The 19,591-nt window shown below is 46.5% G+C and overlaps 1 pseudogene; it reads left to right on the top strand.

Moving 5' to 3' along the window:
* Window positions 1-1,594: 1,594 nt before the first annotated feature.
* LOC135566743 (adenylate cyclase type 9-like) lies at window positions 1,595-19,586 on the top strand (annotated as a pseudogene).
* The last annotated feature ends 5 nt before the right edge of the window (window positions 19,587-19,591 follow it).

Here is a 19,591-nt window from a genome sequence, read left to right as displayed (position 1 = left end):
GAGATGGTCCATTCCAGATTGATCACATCACTGGCTTTAGAAGCTCATTGATTAGAGATGGTCCACTCCAGACAGATCACATCGCTGGCTTTAGAAGCTCATTGATTAGAGATGGTCCACTCCAGACGGATCACATGGCTGGCTTTAGAAGCTCATTGATTAGAGATGGTCCACTCCAGATAGCACGTTTATGTCTAGTCTTGCGGTTGTTGCCACCAAAAGTGAGTTCCACATCAACATCGGGTGCCTTCCAACCGAACATTCTAATATCCATCATTCTATTAAAGTTGCTCTTTTCAATTGGGATATCATCATATTCCAGTGTAATTGTGGTCTTATGAAAGAATCAGACATCGAATGTGTTTCAAATCAACACTGATGCTCTAATCAACCAAACATTCTAAAATTAAACATTCTTCAACTTCAACTTTGGTTCCCCCTTCAAATTGGTGGTGTGTTTAATAGCCTGATACACACACCTCACTAATACATTGTTTGTTAGACTACTCTGCCCATAGTGGGTGAAAACGTGCTTTGGGGATGACTTTTCACTTCCTTATGTTATACAATACATTTTACCAAGACAAATGGGACTCTTCATGTTCTGAATGGTTCAGTGGGGTCTTTCTCCAACATATCATTAACATTATACCCAAAAAGTCAGATTTCGGAACCTAATACATCCGATAATAAACACCAGGCTCTGTCGCTCTGAGTGGTGCTGTTATCGCCAACATTTTGAGGATTTTACATTTAGTGGCCATCATCTTCCAAGTTGTTTCCACTGGTTGCAAAAAAAAAAAAAAAAAAGCTTGGGGTAGGCTCAGTGCTCCGTTGACATTTCACAGAGATATGCTTGTTTTTGTGAGAAGTATTCGAAAGAAACTTCACAGTAACTTGAACAGCATATATGAAAATACTACAGTGAACAAAAATATAAACTCGACATGCAACAATTTCAAAGATTTTACTGAGTTACAGTTCAAAAGGAAATCAGTCAATTGAAGTACATTAATTAGGCCATAATCTAATGATTTCACATGACTGGGAATACAGATATGCATCTGTTAGTCACAGTTACCTTAAAAAAAGGTAGGGGTGTGGATCAGAAAACCAGTCAGTATCAGGTGTGACCACCATTTGCCTCATGCAGTTCAACACTTCTCCTTCGCATAGAGTTGATCAGGCTGCTGATTGTGACCTATGGAATGTTGTCCCTCTTCAATGGTTGTGCTAAGTTGCTGGATATTGGTGGGAACTGGAACACACTGTCGTACACGTCTATCCAGAGCATCCCAAACAGGCTCAATGGGGGACATGTCTGGGCTATTTCTGTGTACAGATCCTTGTGACATGGGACTGTGCATTATCATGCTGAAACATCAGGTGATGGTGGTGGATGAATGGCACGACAATGGGCCTCAGGATCTCTTCATGGTATCTCTGTGCATTCAAATTGCAGAAATGCAATTGTGTTCGTTGTCTGTTGCTTATGCAACACATATCATAACCCCACCGCCACCATGGGGCACTCTGTTCACAACGTTGACATCAGCAAACTAGGATTCATCCATGAAGAGCACACTTCTCCAGCATGCCAGTGGCCATCGGAGGTGAGTATTTGTCTACTGAAGTCGGGTTACAATGCTGAACTGCAGTTAGGTTAAGACTGGACGAACAACGAGCATGCATAGAAGCTTCCCTAAGACAATTTCTGACCATTTTTGCAGAAATGATTCAGTTGTGCAAACCCACAGATTCATCAGCTGTTCAGGTGGCTGGTCTCAGATGATCCCACAGGTGAAGAAGCAGGATGTGGAGGTCCTGGGCTGGTGTGGTTACCTGTGGTCTGTGGATGTGGAGGTCCTGGGCTGGTGTGGTTACCTGTGGTCTGTGGATGTGGAGGTCCTAGGCTGGTGTGGTTACCTGTGGTCTGTGGATGTGAAGGTCCTGGGCTGGTGTGGTTACCTGTGGTCTGTGGATGTGGAGGTCCTGGGCTGGTGTGGTTACCTGTGGTCTGTGGATGTGGAGGTCCTGGGCTGGTGTGGTTACCTGTGGTCTGTGGATGTGGAGGTCCTGGGCTGGTGTGGTTACCTGTGGTCTGTGGATGTGGAGGTCCTGGGCTGGTGGGGTTACCTGTGGTCTGTGGATGTGGAGGTCCTGGGCTGGTGTGGTTACCTGTGGTCTGTGGATGTGGAGGTCCTGGGCTGGTGTGGTTACCTGTGGTCTGTGGATGTGGAGGTCCTGGGCTGGTGTGGTTACCTGTGGTCTGCGCTTGTGATGCCGGTTGGACGTACTGCAAAATTCTCTACAACGATGTTGGAGGTGGCTTATCATAGAGAAATTAACATTAAATTATCTGGCAACAGCTCTGGTGGACATTCCTGCAGTCAGCCTGTCAATTGCACTCTCCCTCAAAATTTGAGACATCTGTGGCATGGTGTTGTGTGATAAAACTGTACATTTTAGAGTGGCCTTTTATTGTTCCCAGCACAAGATCAGCTTCTTGATATGCCACACCTGTCTGGTGGAAGGATTATCTTGGCAAAGGAGACATTATCATGAAAAAACTACTAAAATGACAGTGAAAATAACAGTAGCAAGGCTACTTATGATCTGAGGACCCCATGACAAATCGTTTCAGTCTCATGAGGGGGAATAGGTTTTGTCGTGCCCTCTTCACGACTGTCTTGGTGTGTTTGGACTATTCTAGTTCATTGGTGATGTGGACACCAAGGAACTTGAAGCTCTCACAGGAGTGATGGTTCATGATAATGGGCCTCTGTACGCCTATGTAGATGTTCCATTAAAAATCTGACATTTCCAGCTACAATAGTCATTTACAACATTAACAAAGTCTACACTGTATTTCTGATCTGTTTTTTTTTTTTTAATGGACAAAAAGGGTGTTTTTCTTTCAAAAACAAGGACATTTCTAAGTGACCCCAAACTTTTGAATGGTAGTGTACATATTTTTGACATAGAAGTTTACATAATGGTTATGGCTCTAGATGAAAAGCTGTTTCAGGTATTTGAAAAATTAACATTTCGCTTACCACCCCCCCGGCCATCCTCCCTCACTTTGTGCCCCCTCAGGTTTTGGGGTGAATGACGCCCTTGGTGGCCAGTTTCTGCTCTGCTTGCTTGTACAACTCAGAGAAAGAGCACAACACGTACTAACAGCAGCGGCCAAACAGCCTACCCAACTGTTCTGAGGCGTCAGGATCGTTCTGAAGCACACACATGCACACATTCTTTTCACATAAAAGGCACTTTTCTTCTACCTTTTGCAGCATGTGTGTTGAGTCTCTGTCACTGTCATCTATCTCTGTGTTCTGTCTCCTTCAGGATTGAAGACCTACCTGATCTCAGGGAGGAAGGTGGAGCCGTGCTACTGTAGCTGTTCCCAGCTGGGCCTGGTTGGCCTGGAGCCTGGGGGGACACCCGCTGTCCCACATCCCATGCCCACACCCCAGATGGAGCCCCCAGAGCCCCCTCAGCCTGTGGCCTACCCCAGAGAGGGGCTCCCGACAGGGCCAAGGTGAGGACATGGTATTCTGCAGGGTAAAGGGGAGATGGGGGACAGGTGTGTGCTCATTCCCCTCTTTGGTGGTTTTCTACTGTGTAACTTGGATAGACATATTCTTTGGTTGTAATAGCATACTGTACTTTGACTTCATTTAGAAAATGGTCATAGTGTAACAAATGTTCAGCTCAGTAGACATGTCTTCAGAACATAATTGTAGGGCCGTGTGTTTTGAGCAGTATGTGACATGAGATCCTATCCTGTATTTTAAGCCTTTTCCAGAAATTAAAATTACGCCAAAAATATAAGGAATTGTTTGAGGATGGTGTTGGACCATTTGACCTAAAAAGTTAATCAAAGTTTAAATGAAGGTTAAAATCCAAGCATGTTACATAATTGCACAAAACACAGGCCCTAACTTAACAAGATATCTACAGTTGAAGTCGGAAGTTTACATCTTTATCTTTATTTACACCTTATACATTTAAACTCAGTTTTTCACAATTCCTGACATTTAATCCTAGTAAAAATGCCCTGTCTTAGGTCAGTTAGGATCATCACTTTATTTTAAGAATGTGAAATGTATAGTAGAGAGAAGGATTTATTTCAGCTTTTATTTCTTTCATCCCATTCCCAGTGGGTCAGAAGTTTACATACACTCAATTAGTATTTGGTAGCATTGCCTTTAAATTGTTTAACTTGGGTCAAATGTTTGGGTAGCCTTCCACAAGCTTCTCACAATAAGTTGGGTGAATTATGGCCCATTCCTCCTGACTGAGCTGGTGTAACTGAGTCAGGTTTGTAGGACTCCTTGCTCGCACACGCTTTTTCAGTTCTGCCCACAAATCTTCTATAGGATTGAGGTCAGGGCTTTGTGATGGCCACTCCACTACCTTGACTGTGTTGTCCTTAAGCCATTTTGCCACAACTTTGGAAGTATGTTTGGGGTCATTGTCCATTTGGAAGACCAATTTGCGACCAAGCTTTAACTTCCTGACTGATGTCTTGAGATGTTGCTTCAATATATCCACATAATTTTCCCTCGTCATGATGCCATCTATTTTGTGAAGTGCGCCAGTCCCTCCTGCAGCAAAGCACCCCCACAACATGATGCTGCCACCCAGGTGCTTCACGGTTGGGATGGTGATCTTCGGTATGCAAGCCTCTCCTTTTTCCTCCAAACATAACGATGGTCATTATGGCCAAACAGTTCTATTTTTGTTTCATCAGACCAGAGGATATTTCTCCAAAAAGTATGATCTTTGTCCCCCATGTGCAGTTGCAAACCGTAGTCTGGCTTTATTATGGCGGTTTTGGAGCCGTGGCTTCTTCGTTGCTGAGTGGCCTTTCAGGTTATGTCAATATAGGACTCGTTTTACTGTGGATATAGATACTTTTGTACCTGTTTCCTCTAGCATCTTCACAAGGTCCTTTGCTGTTGTTCTGGGATTGATTTGCACTTTTCACATCAAAAAACGTTCATCTCTAGGAGACAGAACGCGTCTCCTTCCTGAGTGGTATGACGGCTGTGTGGTCCCATGGTGTTTATACTTGCGTACTATTGTTTGTACAGATGAACGTGGTACCTTCAGGCATTTGGAAATTGCTCCCATGGATGAACCAGACTTGTGGAGGTTTACAATTTTTTTCTGAGGTCTTGGCTTTTTTCTTTTGATTTTCCCATGATGTCGAGCAAAGAGGCACTGAGTTTGAAGGTAGGCCTTGAAATACATCCACAGGTACACCTCCAATTGACTCAATGATGTCAATTAGCCTATCAGAAGCTTCTAAAGCCATGACATAATTTTCTGGAATTTTCCAAGCTGTTTAAAGGCACAGTCAACTTAGTGTATGTGAACTTCTGTCCCACTGGAATTGTGATACAGTGAATTATAAGTAAAATAATCTGTCTGTAAACAATTGTTGGAAAAATGTCTTGTGTCATGCTCAAAGTAGATGTCCTAACTGACCAAAACTGTAGTTTGTTAACAAGACATTTTTGAAGTGGTTGAAAAACAAGTTTTAATGACTCCAACCTAAGTGTATGTAAATTTACGACCCTTGCTTATCCACAACGCATATAATGTAATATTCACCAACAGAGACAATTCTCTACTCTCTTACTGTTAATTGATAAGTGTAGGAGTGTTGACCTAGGATCAGGTCACCCCTGTCGATATAGTCTTATTCATTATGATCTAAAAGGCAAACCTGATCCTAGATCAGGAAGCCTACTCTGAATACGGCCCATGTTGACATTAGTATAAATCTGTTTTGGTCCCTATGGTGAGTTTAGTGTCATGATGGAATAATGAGGCTCCATATAGAGACAAGATACAGTACGTTCAGAAAGTATTCAGACCCCTTGATGTTGTCCACATTTTGTTACGTCACAGCCTTATTCTAAAATGGATTAAATAAAGCATGTTCCTCATCAATCTACATACAATACCCCACAATGACATCACAATACCCCATAATGACATCACAATACCCCACAATGACAAAGTGAAAACAGGTTTTTAGAATTTTCTGCAAATGTATTAAAAAGGGAAAACTGATTGCATTTACGTAAATATTCAGGCCTTTTGCTATGAGACTCAAAATTGAGCTCAGTTGCATCCATTTTCCATTGATCATCCTTGAGATGTTTCTACAACACAGGAGTCCACCTGTGGTAAATTGAATTGATTGGACATGATTTGGAGAGGCACACACCTGTGTATATAAAGTCCCACAGTTGACAGTGCATGTCAGAGCAAAAAGCAAGACATGAGGTCGAAGGAATTGTCCGTAGAGCTTCGAGACAGGATTGTGTTGAGGCACAGCCTCCAAAACATTTCTGCAGCATTGAAGGTCCCCAAGAACACAGTGGCCTCCATCATTCTTAAATGGAAGAAGTTTGGAACCACCAAGACTCTTTCTAGAGCTGGTCGCCCGGCCAAACAATTGGAGGAGAACGGCCTTGGTCAGGGAAGTGACCAATAACCCTATGGTCTCTCTGACAGAGCTCCAGAGTTCCACTGTGGAGATGAGAGAACCTTCCAGAAGGACAACCATCTCTGCAGCACTCCACCAATCAGGCCTTTATGGTAGAGTGGCCAGACGGAAGCCACTCCTCAGTAAAAGCACATGACAGCCCGCTTGGAGTTTGCCAAAAGGCACCTAAAGGACTCTCAGACCATGAGAAACAAGATTCTCTGGTCTGATAAAATCAAGATTGAACTCTTTGGCCTGAATGCCAAGCGTCACGTCTGGAGGAAACCTGGCACCATCCCTATGGTGAAGCATAGTGGCAGCATCATGCTGTGGAGATGTTTTTCAGTGGCAGGGACTGGGAGACTAGTCACAATCGAGGGAATGATGAACGGAGCATTATACAGAGAGATCCTTGATGAAAACCTGCTCCAGAACACTCAGGACCTCAGACTGGGTCGAAGGTTCACCATCCAACAGCACAACGACACTAATCACACAGCCAAGACACTGCAGGAGTGGGATCTGCTCTCCATCCAACCTGATAGAGCTGGAGAGGATCTGCAGAGAATAATGGGAGAAACTCCCCAAATACAAGCTGAGCTTGTAGCGTCACACCCAAGAAGACTCGAGGCTGTAATCACTGCTAAAGGTGCTTTAGTTAAGTACTAAATAAAGGGTCTGAATACTTATGTTAATGTGACATATTCTAGAAACCTGTTTTTGCTTTGTCATTATGGGATATTATGTGTAGATTGATGAGGGAAAAAAACGATTGAATCCATTTTATAATAAGGCTGGAACATAACAAAATGTGGGAAATGTCAAGGGGTCTGAATACTTTCTGCCTGTACCGTATATTTACTCTGCTGCTACACCTATATCCAGTATTCACTACTCTCCTCCATACAGTACGCACACACACTTGCTTTATAGATACCAATTAGCCCCTACAGTTCCACTGTAATCCTCCCGTACCACCACTACATCTGCCAGTGCTGGTCGTGGGGGTCTTAGGGAACGGCGGATGAGAAGTGAAGAGGGGAGAGGAGTTTGGCAGGGGGTCTTAGGGAAAGGCAGATGAGAAGTGAAGAGGGGAGAGGAGATGAACTGCTGTGTCCTTGGCATTACATGAGGTAACACACTTCATTGGCTCTCTCTCTCACACACACACACACACACACACACACACTTCACTGGTACAAACCCTCACTTCATTGGCTCTCTCTCTCTCTCACACACACACACACACACACACACACACACACACACACACACACACACACACACACCCTTCACTGGTACAAACCTCACTTCATTGGCTCTCTCACACACACACACACACACACACACACACACTTCACTGGTACAAACCCTCACTTCATGGCTCTCTCACTCACACACACACACACACACACACACACACACACACTTCACTGGTACAAACCCTCACTTCATTGGCTCTCTCTCTCTCACACACACACACACACACACTTCACTGGTACAAACCCTCACTTCATTGGCTCTCACACTCACACACACATACACACTTCACTAGGTTTAATGACGCCTCTTTGAAGCCGTGTCATTTCTGTGGGCTTCTCATCCTCTCAAACACTCACTTGTCCTCGGAGCCTGACTTGGCTGGTGTGTGTGTGTTTTTTCTGTGTATCAGGCTGTGTGTGTCGCCTGAAAGTGAGCCAGTGTTCACAGTATTGTCTGCCTGTCTGTTTTAAGTCTGTAGGTGTATGGGTGCGCACATATACGCATGTGTGTCTGCATCACGATGTTACCAAGTACCTTGAACAATCCTTTCAGGGCCAGTGCCTAATCATCAGATGAGTGTATATCTGTCTCTGTCCATTCCTTCAGCCTTCCCCAGCCTCTTCTATGTCATCCCTATCTCCACCTCTATCAACATGGCCCTGTCTCTCATCCCTCTCTCCACCTCTCCTCCTCTATCGCCATGTCTCTCATCCCTCTCGCCACCTCTCCTTCTCTATCACCCTTTCTCTCATCCCTCTCTCCACCTCCTCTATCACCCTGTCTCTCATCCATCTCTCCACCTCTCCTATCACTGGCGTTGTCTCTCATCCCCTCTCTCCACCTCTCCTCTCACCTGGGCCCTGTCTCTCATCCCTTTATCCACCTCTCCTCCTCTCACCCGGGCCCTGTCTCTCATCCCTTTATCCACCTCTCCTCCTCTATCACCCTGTCTCTCATCCCTCTCTCCACTTCTCCTCCCTCTCACCCGGTTCTGTCTCTCATCCCTCTCTCCACCTCTCCTATCACTGGCGTTGTCTCTCATCCCTCTCTCCACCTCTCCTCCTCTATCACCCTGTCTCTCATCCATCTCTCCTCCTCTCACCCGGGCCCTGTCTCTCATCCTCTCTCCACCTCTCCTCCTCTATCACCCTGTCTCTCATCCCTCTCTCCACCTCCTCCTCATCCTGGCCCTGTCTCTCTATAGGCTGCTATTGTGGTTGGTGTTGTATCCATTGAATCTGATTGTGTATCATTGTGATTCTAATTAGTGGTAAAATGCTGAAGTGCTGAGTTCGTGCTCTCTCTCACTCTCACTTGCTCGATCTCTCTCTTCCTCTCTCTCTCAATGGGTCCATTTATCATAATATTTCTCTCTCTCTCTCTCTCTCTCTCTCATTATTTCTCTCTCTCTCTCTCTCAAACAGTTTTTCTCATTCATTATTTCAATTTTTCTCCTCCCTCCCTCTACTCAACTCTCTTTATTCCTCTCCGTTATGTTGTTTCACCCTCAATTGACTCATTCTTTACCTCTCTCCATTCCTCTCTACCCCTACCTCTATCCCCCCTCTCTCCCTCCCTTCCTCTTTTCTCTAGCTTTCTCTTTCCACCCCTCAAATTAAAATTGGAATAGAATAAGCAAAAAGTGTTATATATTTTAGATTTGAGATTCTTCAAAGTAGCCCCCTTTGCATTGATGACACTTTGCATTCTCTTCAACCAGCTTCACCTGGAATGCTTTTCCTACAGTATTGAAGGAGTTCCCACATATGCTAAGCACTTGTTGGTTGATTTTCCTTCACTCTGCAGTTCAACTCATCCCAAACCATCTCAGTTGGGTTGAGATCGGGTGATTGTGGAGGCCAGGTCATTTGATGCAGCAATCCCTCAGTCTCATTCTTGGTCAAATAGCCCTTACACAGCCTGGAGGTGTGTTGGGTTATTGTCCTGTTGAAAAACAAATGATAGTCCCACTAAGCACAAACCAGATGGGATGATGTATCGCTGCAGAATGCTGTGGTAGCCATGCTGGTTAAGCACCATTACACCTCCTCCTCCATGCTTCACGGTGGGAACCACACATTCGGAGATCATCTGTTCACCTGCTCTGCATCTCACAAAGACACAGAGGTTGGAACCAAAAACCAAAGGACAGATTTCCACCGGCCTAATGTCCATTGTTCGTGTTTCTTAGCCCAAGCAAGTCTCTTCTTCTTATTGGTGTCCTAGTGGTTAGTGGCGTTGGGCCAGTAACCGAAAGGTTGCTGGATCGAATCCTGAGTTGACAAGGTTGTTCTTCCCCGAACAAGGCAGTTAACCCACTGTTCCCGGGTAGGGCCATCACTGTCAATACGAATTTGTTCTTAACTGACATGATTTAAGACATGAAGGTCAGTCAATGTGGAAGATTTCAAGAACTTTGAAAGTTTCTTCAAGTGCAGTTACAAAAACCATCAAGCGCTATGATGAAACTGGCTCTCATGAGGACCGCCACAGGAAATGAAGACCCAGAGTTACTCTGCTGCAGGGATAAGTTCATTAGCATTACCCGCCTCAGAAATGGCTTATTTGAGCTGTTCTTGCCATAGTACAGTCTTGTTCTTTTACCAAATAGGGGTATCTTCTGTATACCACCTTGTCACAACACAACTGATTGGCTCAAATGCAGTAAGAAGGAAATGAATTCCACTAATTCATTAACCAAGCACACCTGTTAATTGAAATGCATTCCAGGTGACTACCTCATGAAGCTGGTTGAGAGAATGTCAACAGTGTGCAAAGCTGTCATCAAGGCAAAGTGTGGCTACTTTGAAGAATCTCAAATCTAAAATATATTTTGATTTGTTAAACACTTTTTTTGCTTACTACATGATTCCATATGTGTTATTTCATAGTTTTGATGTCTTTATTAATATTCTACAATGTAGAACATAGTAAAAAATAAAGAAAAAAAAAAAAAAAAAAAAAACCCTTGAATGAGTAGGTGTGTCTTTTGACTGGTACTGTATATATATATATATATATAAACTCAGCAAAAAAAGAAACGTCCGCTCACTGACAACAACTTAACGTGTAAATATTTGTATGACCATAACAAGATTCAACAACTGAGACATAAACTGAACAAGTTCCACAGACATGTGACTAACAGAAATTGAATAATGTGTCCCTGAACAAAGGGGGGGGGGGTCAAATCAAAAGTAACAGTCAGTATCTGGGGTGGCCACCAGCTGCATTAAATACTGCAGTTCACCTCCTCCTCATGGACTGCACCAGATTTGCCAGTTCTTGCTGTGAGATGTTACCCCACTCTTCCACCAAGGCACCTGCAAGTTCCCGGACATTTCTGGGGGGAATGGTCCTAGCCCTCACCCTCCGATCCAACAGGTCCCAGACCTGCTCAGTGGGATTGAGATACGGGCTCTTTGCTCGCCATGGCAGAACACTGACATTCCTGTCTTGCAGGAAATAACGCACAGAACGATCAGTATGGCTGGTGGCATTGTCATGCTGGAGGGACATGTCAGGATGAGCCTGCAGGAAGGGTACCACATGAGGGAGGAGGATGTCTTCCGTGTAATGCACAGCGTTGCGATTGCCTGCAATGACAACAAGCTCAGTCCGATGATGCTGTGACACACCGCCCAGACCATGACGGACCCTCCACCTCCAAATCGATCCCGCCTCCAGAGTACAGGCCTCGGTGTAACACTCATTCCTTCAACGATAAACGCAAATCCGACCATCACCCCTGGTGAGACAAAACCGCGACTCTTCAGAGAATAGCACTTTTTGCCAGTCCTGTTCAGCGACGTGGGTTGGTGCCCATAGGCTACGTTGTTGCCGGGTGATGTCTGGTGAGGACCTGCCTTACAACAGGCCTACAAGCACTCAGTCCAGCCTCTCTCAGCCTATTGCAGACAGTCTGAGCCCTGATGGAGGGATTGTACATTCCTGGTGTAACTCTGGCAGTTGTTGTTGCCACCTGTACCTGTCCCGCAGGTGTGATGTTCAGCTGTACCGATCCTGTGCAGGTTTTTTTAGAGTAAGAAAGACCTCTTACTAAGTTTCATAACTGTGACCTTAAATGCCTACTGTCTGTAAGCTGTTAGTGTCTTAACAACCGTTCCACAGGTGCCTGTTCATTAATTGTTTATGGTTCATTGACCAAGCATGGGAAACAGTGTTTAAACCCTTTACAATGAAGATCTGTGAAGTTATTTGTATTTTTACGAATGATCTTTGAAAGACAGGGTCCTGGAAAAGGGACGTTTCTTGTTTTGCTGACTTTATATATATCATTGTTAGTAAGTATTGTGCTTTGTTGAGTTTGAACCAAATGTGGGTGTTACCCTTTTTGATCTGCTTTAGTGAAAGGTCCGTTTATACCATATGATCAATCCTCCCGAGTCACTACCCTGTTTTATGTCTTCATGTTTGAATGATGGAAGTAACATTTCCCTATAGCCTGGAGGACATTGAGTATCTATGACACCATGTTTCTAGAATAATTATTATGTCAAGACTTTGCTATCTTTAAGAATATCTGGGTTTGTGGTTTTAAGACCTAAGCTAGAAGAGTACAAGCCCTGGATATAAATACCTATTTAACAGTGAACATATGTTTGCATGTTTGTGAATTAAGAATAATAAAACTGTTTTGTGTTTGCAGTGCGTGCGTGTGTGGTTGATGCACCCAATCAATACTTAGGCTAAGCACACTAACACACACAACACAAGAGTGAATGTGTAAAACTACAGTATGAGAATTTGTCAATACTAAGATTGAAGAAACTGTAAATGATATAAATAGACAAATACCTCTCCTTCTCTCCAGTCTCATTGTCTCTCCTGCAGTGCGGCTGTAGTTCCAAAAGGAGGATCAGGTTCTGGAGAAGGGCACGGTGCAGAACGGTTGCCATGACGATCACACGACCAATAGCAGCAAGGTTTGCCTCACTTTACCTCACTCTAGTAAACGTTTGACCTTTGAACCTGGCCGTAACCTTTACTCATCCCAACCTGACTGCACTTAAATCCAACCCCAGTTCATAAAACCAGGCTTAGTGTTCATCATATTGTATTTCTGAAGTATTTATATCGCCATTTATACATAAGATGGAATGACGTGAACCTAGCCAAACGGAAATGTCTGATTCATTTGGCTTCACTAACTAAGTCACTAATCACTCTTATCCAAGACCTCAGGTCTAACACTTCTCACTCTTCTCTTTCTGTTTTTGCACTTTCACGCACGCAGCACACACACACACACACACACAGCTTCTCACTAGCCTCTTCCTCTCAACTCCCCCAGGACACCTCATCTCTCAAATGTCCCTCCCAGGCCCCCTTAGGCTGCAGCCCTAAGGCCCTGAACGGTCTGCTGAGCCCCAGGCTGGAGGAGCCCCTGACCAACAGCCAGACGTCCCTGTGTGAGATGCTCCAGGAGAAGAGAAGAAGTGGGGGTGGAGGGGCCATGGGGATGGACCACTCTGCTCTCATCCCCCTGCTGGCTCCAAGAACTTCAGAGAGAGAGCGACGCTCACTTTGTGGATGTTATCAAAGAGGACAGGTGAGGGGATGGATGGATGGATGTTACACAAACTGATCTGGAACCAGGCTTGATGGCTGTGGTGGAGTTGGGAGTTGGCAGGACAACTAATAGATCTGAGACCAGGCTAAGGGAATCAAGATAAGATTCTGAATGCTGAAGGCAGAACTGTTATGTAAAGAAGCAGACCCACACGTATCTTTCAGGTGGTATCAATGTCTGTTTTGGTACAGTGTGTCTATTTACAATGTGCTTTATAGAACTAGTCTTACAGAGATTCCCTTCCTTTCCCTAAAATCCACAGTTTTATAGAAATATGGGTTGGAGGATCTGGATTTCCTGCTTATTCCCCCTGATTCCCCCTGACAACTGGGATAAAGAAATATATATATATACACTGCTCAAAAAAATAAAGGGAACACTTAAACAACACAATGTAACTCCAAGTCAATCACACTTCTGTGAAATCAAACTGTCCACTTAGGAAGCAACACTGATTGACAATAAATTTAACATGCTGTTGTGCAAATGGAATAGACAATAGGTGGAAATTATAGGCAATTAGCAAGACACCCCCAATAAAGGAGTGGTTCTTGCAGGTGGTGACCACAGACCACTTCTCAGTTCATATGCTTCCTGGCTGATGTTTTGGTCACTTTTGAATGCTGGCGGTGCTTTCACTCTAGTGGTAGCATGAGATTGAGTCTACAACCCACACAAGTGGCTCAGGTAGTGCAGCTCATCCAGGATGGAACATCAATGCGAGCTGTGGCAAGAAGGTTTGCTGTGTCTGTCAACGTAGTGTCCAGAGCATGGAGGCGCTACCAGGAGACAGGCCAGTACATCAGGGAGACGTGGAGGAGTCCGTAGAGGGCAACAACCAGCAGCAGGACCGCTACCTCCGCCTTTGTGCAAGGAGGAGCAGGAGTGAGCACTGCCAGAGCCCTGCAAAAATGACCTCCAGCAGGCCACAAATGTGCATGTGTCTGCTCAAACGGTCAGAAACAGACTCCATGAGGGTGGTATGAGGGCTCCGACGTCACAGGTGGGGGGGTTGTGCTTACTGGCCAACACCGTGCAGGACGTTGGCATTTGCCAGAGAACACCAAGATTGGCAATATTAGCCACTGGCGCCCTGGCTCTTCACAGATGAAAGCAGGTTCACACTGAGCACATGTGACAGATGTGACAGAGTCTGAGACGCCCGTGGAGAACGTTCTGCTGCCTGCAACATCCTCCAGCATGACCGGTTTGGTGGTGGGTCAGTCATGGTGTGGGGTGGCATTTCTTTGGGGAGCCACACAGCCTCAATGTGCTCGCCAGAGGTAGCCTGACTGCCATTAGGTACCGAGATGAGATCCACAGACCCCTTGTGAGACCATATGCTGGTGCGGTTGGCCCTGGGTTCCTCCTAATGCAAGACAATGCTAGACCTCATGTGGCTGGAGTGTGTCAGCAGTTCCTGCAAGAAGAAGGCATTGATGCCATGGACTGGCCCGCCCGTTCCCCAGACCTGAATCCAATTGAGCACATCTGGGACATCATGTCTCGCTCCATCCACCAACGCCACGCGTTGCACCAGACTGTCCAGGAGTTGGTGGATGCTTTAGTCCAGGTCTGGGAGGAGATCCCTCAGAGACCATCCGCCACCCTCATCGAAGACATGCCCATGCATTTAGGGAGGTCATACAGGCACGTGGAGGCCCACACACTACTGAGCCTGATTTTGACTTGTTTTTGAGACATTACATCAAGTTGGATCAGCCTGTAGTGTGGTTTCACACAATTTTGAGTGTGACTCCAAATCCAGACTTCCATGGGTTGATAAATTTGATTTCCATTGATCATTTTTGTGTGATTTTGTTGTCAGCACATTCAACTATGTAAAGAAAAAAAGTATTTAATAAGAATATTTCATTCATTCAGATCTAGGATGTGTTATTTTAGTGTTCCCTTTATTTTTTTGAACAGTGTATATAATCTTTTTTAATGTTTTGAAAGTTACTGGAATTTTGCCATTTGTTTGTAGTGATCTTACGCTCTGCCCACTGAATAAGCCCCTGGGTCATGTTCATTGACACCAAATGGAAGAAACATACATGATATAGTTGATGGACTATCTGGACTTGTCCAGTAAGAAAAGCTCATTTTCATTTTCCATTGCAAAATGTTTGGTGCCTTATGAACACGGACGGCCTGGTGGTATGATAGGTTAGATTGGTAACTCTGTCCCGACAAGTCTGTCTTCTCTATACTGACTGACATCTGCTGATCTGCCCATCTCCAGTCTGATGAAGGACTACTTTCCAAGCCTCCCATCAACAAGCTGAGCCACCTTCCTGGACAGAACCCTGAGTCTGCCTACAGGACCAGCTACCAGGAAGAGGTGTGTGCATCCACTCCATGTCTGTTACTCTGTCTCTCTGTCTGTCTGTCTCTATCTGTATTCCTCTTATCTGTCTTTCTGATGTCCCACTTCCTCTCTCTGTCTACTAGACTACACCTGGTCTGTCTTTCCTTGTCTGTCCCTCTGTCTCCCTATCCGTTTCACCCTGCCTGTCTAGCTCTTTCTCTCTCTGTGTGTGTGTGTGTGTGTGTGTGCTCTGAGTAACCTGTAAGCACTGCACTATGTATGGCCTGTCAGGACTGCGGCAAAGACAGGGAAATCACTGCAGGACATCGATAGGAATGTCCTCTTAGCTTGTGATGCCCTCTGCTGGTACATTGGGGGAACTGCATGTTAACTTCACGTCTGGATAATGTTTCGTTCAGTTTCATATCACTTATTACTCAATCACAATGAGACACTTTGACATGTTTTGTTAAGACTTCCATTCTTCATGCTTCTCTATTCTTCCCACAACCTTTGCTCACTCTCTTACCCTTTCCAAACCCCCTCTCTCGCTTCTTTATCTCTTTACACTCTACAACCGACCTCCAGGAACCATTCATTGCTATTGTTTGTAGTGATCCTTATGCTTCTGCCCACTGAATAAGCCCCTGGGTCATATTCACAGCGGCTAACGCTGTGCTGCTCTCAGCCTTGTGTGTCTTTGTGTGTGTATGAGGTTGGCTATTGTGACAGCAAATCAATCCATTTCTGCTGAAAATGACAAAGTATCTATTCCCTCCCGTCCCCAGGTGGAGACCCAGGCAGCGGTACAGACCTTGCCAGTCCTACCTTCAGCTCTTTCCTGGACATGGTCCTGTGTTGCTCAGTGTTCCTGGCCCTCTCCCTGGCCTGCCTCCTCCGGCCCCTGCTCTCCTCCCTGGGGCCCCTCTGCCTGCCCCGGCCCTCGCCCCTGGTTGCCGTGGCCACCCTGCTGGAGGCCCTGGCGCTGGTGCTGTCTATACGGTAAGACGGTTGAGGGAGAGAAGGAGAGGTGGAGAGATGGGGAGGAGGAGGAAAAAGGGGGAAGAAGTTGGGAGGGATGGAAGGAGGAGGGAGAAGAGGGGAAAGGGGGTGGGGAGGGATATGAGGAGTGGGTTGGAACTGGGGAGGAGAGGAAGAGGGGGAAAGAGGGTGGGGAGAGGGATAATGAGGAGTGGGTTGGAACTGGGGAGGAGAGGAAGAGGGGAAAGGGGGTGGGGAGAGGGATATGAGGAGGGGTTGGAACTGGGGAGGAGAGGAAGAGGGGAAAGGGGGTGGGGAGAGGGATATGAGGAGTGGGTTGGAACTGGGGAGGAGAGGAAGAGGGGAAAGGGGGTGGGGAGAGGGATATGAGGAGTGGGTTGGAACTGGGGAGGAGAGGAATAGGGGATGGTAAAGGAAGGGAGAGAACTAAGTGAGGGAAGTTTGAAGATGGGGAAAAGGGGAGGCCATTAGCCTGTTTTCAATGGGGTTGGATTGCTGTACATGTACTGTCTATCAGCCCTCTCTGAGCAAACCTTCTCTCCCAGGATGGCCTTCTACCTGGACAGCGTGATGAGCTGCACTAGAACCCTGCTGAGGGCCATCTCTGGCTGGGTCCCCCGTCACCTGATAGGGCCGTGCTGGTGTCCCTGCCCGCTGTGTCCGTCTTTCTCACACGTCACCTGTGACATGCACCTCTCCATACAGGTGAGTGTCTTCTGTTCATTTGCCCTGGTCATTTCCTCCAGAGTTTGCTAATGCTAACGATGGTTCCTTCCTGTGTCTCTATCTGTGTCTCCCAGTTCACCATGCTCACCTGCTGTGCAGTGATCATTGCCATCATCCAGTACTGTAACTCTGCCAGCTGAGCTGCTGGATGCGCTCGGCCATGGCCACGGTGGTGGGACTGGTGCTGTCTCGCCCTGCTCTTCAGCCCGCCCTGCAGGTCAGACATCGCTACAATGGATTCTATTTTTTAACACATTTATGGCCCTTTTTGTTGGTCGGAAAGGACCTTAAAGGGGCATCTGCAGTTCAAACAATAACAACACGTGACTCCTGTCACTGTTTTGATAAACAACTGAGGAACGGAGCTGGAGAAATGTAACCACCTCAAATTTGTATATTACCCATTTAATCCACTACCAATGCACTCACTGAAGTTCGATAGGATATTGTATACAATATTACCACAATGTCATAATTTAGTATGACTTTTCCTTTGTGCTGACACTGTGTGTAATTTAATTTGTCGTGGACTCGATTAATCTCATCCGACCGTGTCTCGTGGTTTTTGTCTCCTCTGTCTTCCAGTTCTGCCAACAGTATGTTATTTTGGTGAGTAGAATGAAGTTATCCATACAACTAAGATTATAAATATATCTCTCACTCCACCTTCCTTAACTCCTTCCTTCCCTCTCTCTTTTTCTCCATCCCTCCTTCCTTCCTTCTCTCCTCCCTGCCTACATTTCTCTCCATCTCCACCTCCCTACCTCATTCTTCAACTCTCCATCCCGCCCCTTCTCTCCTTCCTTGTTTCTCCACCCTCTCTCTTTCCCCTTCTCTCTCCACCTCTCCTCCCTTTCTCCTCTCCTCCAGTCTGGCGACGCCACCAACAACAGTAACCGCAGCAGTGTTGTACATGGTCAGCCTGAGCCCGCCGCTGACCCCGTGCCCCGCCTCCAGGACCTGCTGGGCCCCGAGGTGGGAGTGGCCTTCTTCCTGCTCCTCCTGCTCGTCTGGTTCCTCAACCGCGAAGTTCGAGGTCAGCTACCGCTTCCATTACCACGGCAACGTGAGGCCGACTCAGCACCGCATCAAGATCCAGAACATGAGGGACCAAGCCGATTGGTTGCTTAGGAACATCATCCCCATCCACGTGGCAGAGCAGCTCAAAGTGACTCAGAGTTACTCCAAAAACCATGGTAATGTTGGCGTGATTTTTGCCAGTATCGTTAACTTTAGCGAGTTCTACGAGGAGAGTTACGAGGGCGGCAAGGAGTGCTACCGCGTGCTCAACGAGCTCATCGGTGACTTCGACTGAACTGCTTCTGCGAGCCGCCTTCAACAACATCGAGAAGATCAAGACCATTGGTGCCACGTACATGGCGGCGGCTGGGCTGAACGCGCAGCAGTGCGCCGAGACGCCGCACCTCACGGCCACCTGCGGGCGCTGTTTGACTTCGCACTGGAGATGATGCGCGTGGTGGACGACTTCAACAAGAACATGCTGGGCTTCAAGTTCAAGTTGCGCATTGGTTTCAACCACGGTCCTTTGACTGCAGGGGTGATTGGCACCACTAAGCTGCTCTACGACATCTGGGGCGACACTGTGAACATCGCCAGCCGCATGGACACTCACGGGCGTGGAGTGCCGCGTGCAGGTGAGCGAGGAGAGCTACTGCGCCCTCAGTGCCATGGACTACAACTTCGACTACCGCGGCACAGTCAACGCCAAGGGCAAAGGTCAAATGAAGACCTTTCTGTTCCCCAAGAGTGCGGACAGCGGCGCCCCGCAGCCTCAGTACCTGCTCTCCGCTCCCGCCAGAGATCCGGGTGCAGGTGGACGGAGTATCGGGCGCTCGCCAACAGATGAGCTCTCTAATATGGTGCCTAGCTCCATCTCTGGTGTACCCAGTACCACCAGTCCCTCGCTCAGCTCTGGGGTGTCCACGGGTCTGCTGCGGCTTGAGAGGGGGGTGGTGGAGGCTGGAGATAGGCCAGACAGTCGGCAACAATACTACTGTAGCCCTACTACTACAGAGACCATCGCAGCCAGACGCTCCTCCTCATCATCCTACGTTGGTCTAGCCTCCCTGCCTATCACAAGTCAAGCTGGAGCTACTTTGAAAGTCAAACAACCAAATCTGTCCATCACTAATAAAGATGAAACTCCTTCAACCAGCGTCCAACAACCAAA

Source organism: Oncorhynchus nerka, unplaced genomic scaffold (genome assembly GCF_034236695.1).
Source record: "Oncorhynchus nerka isolate Pitt River unplaced genomic scaffold, Oner_Uvic_2.0 unplaced_scaffold_3501, whole genome shotgun sequence".
NCBI lineage: Eukaryota > Metazoa > Chordata > Actinopteri > Salmoniformes > Salmonidae > Oncorhynchus > Oncorhynchus nerka.
Note: the sequence above shows the minus strand (reverse complement) of the source record. Positions and strands in the feature narration are given on the sequence as shown.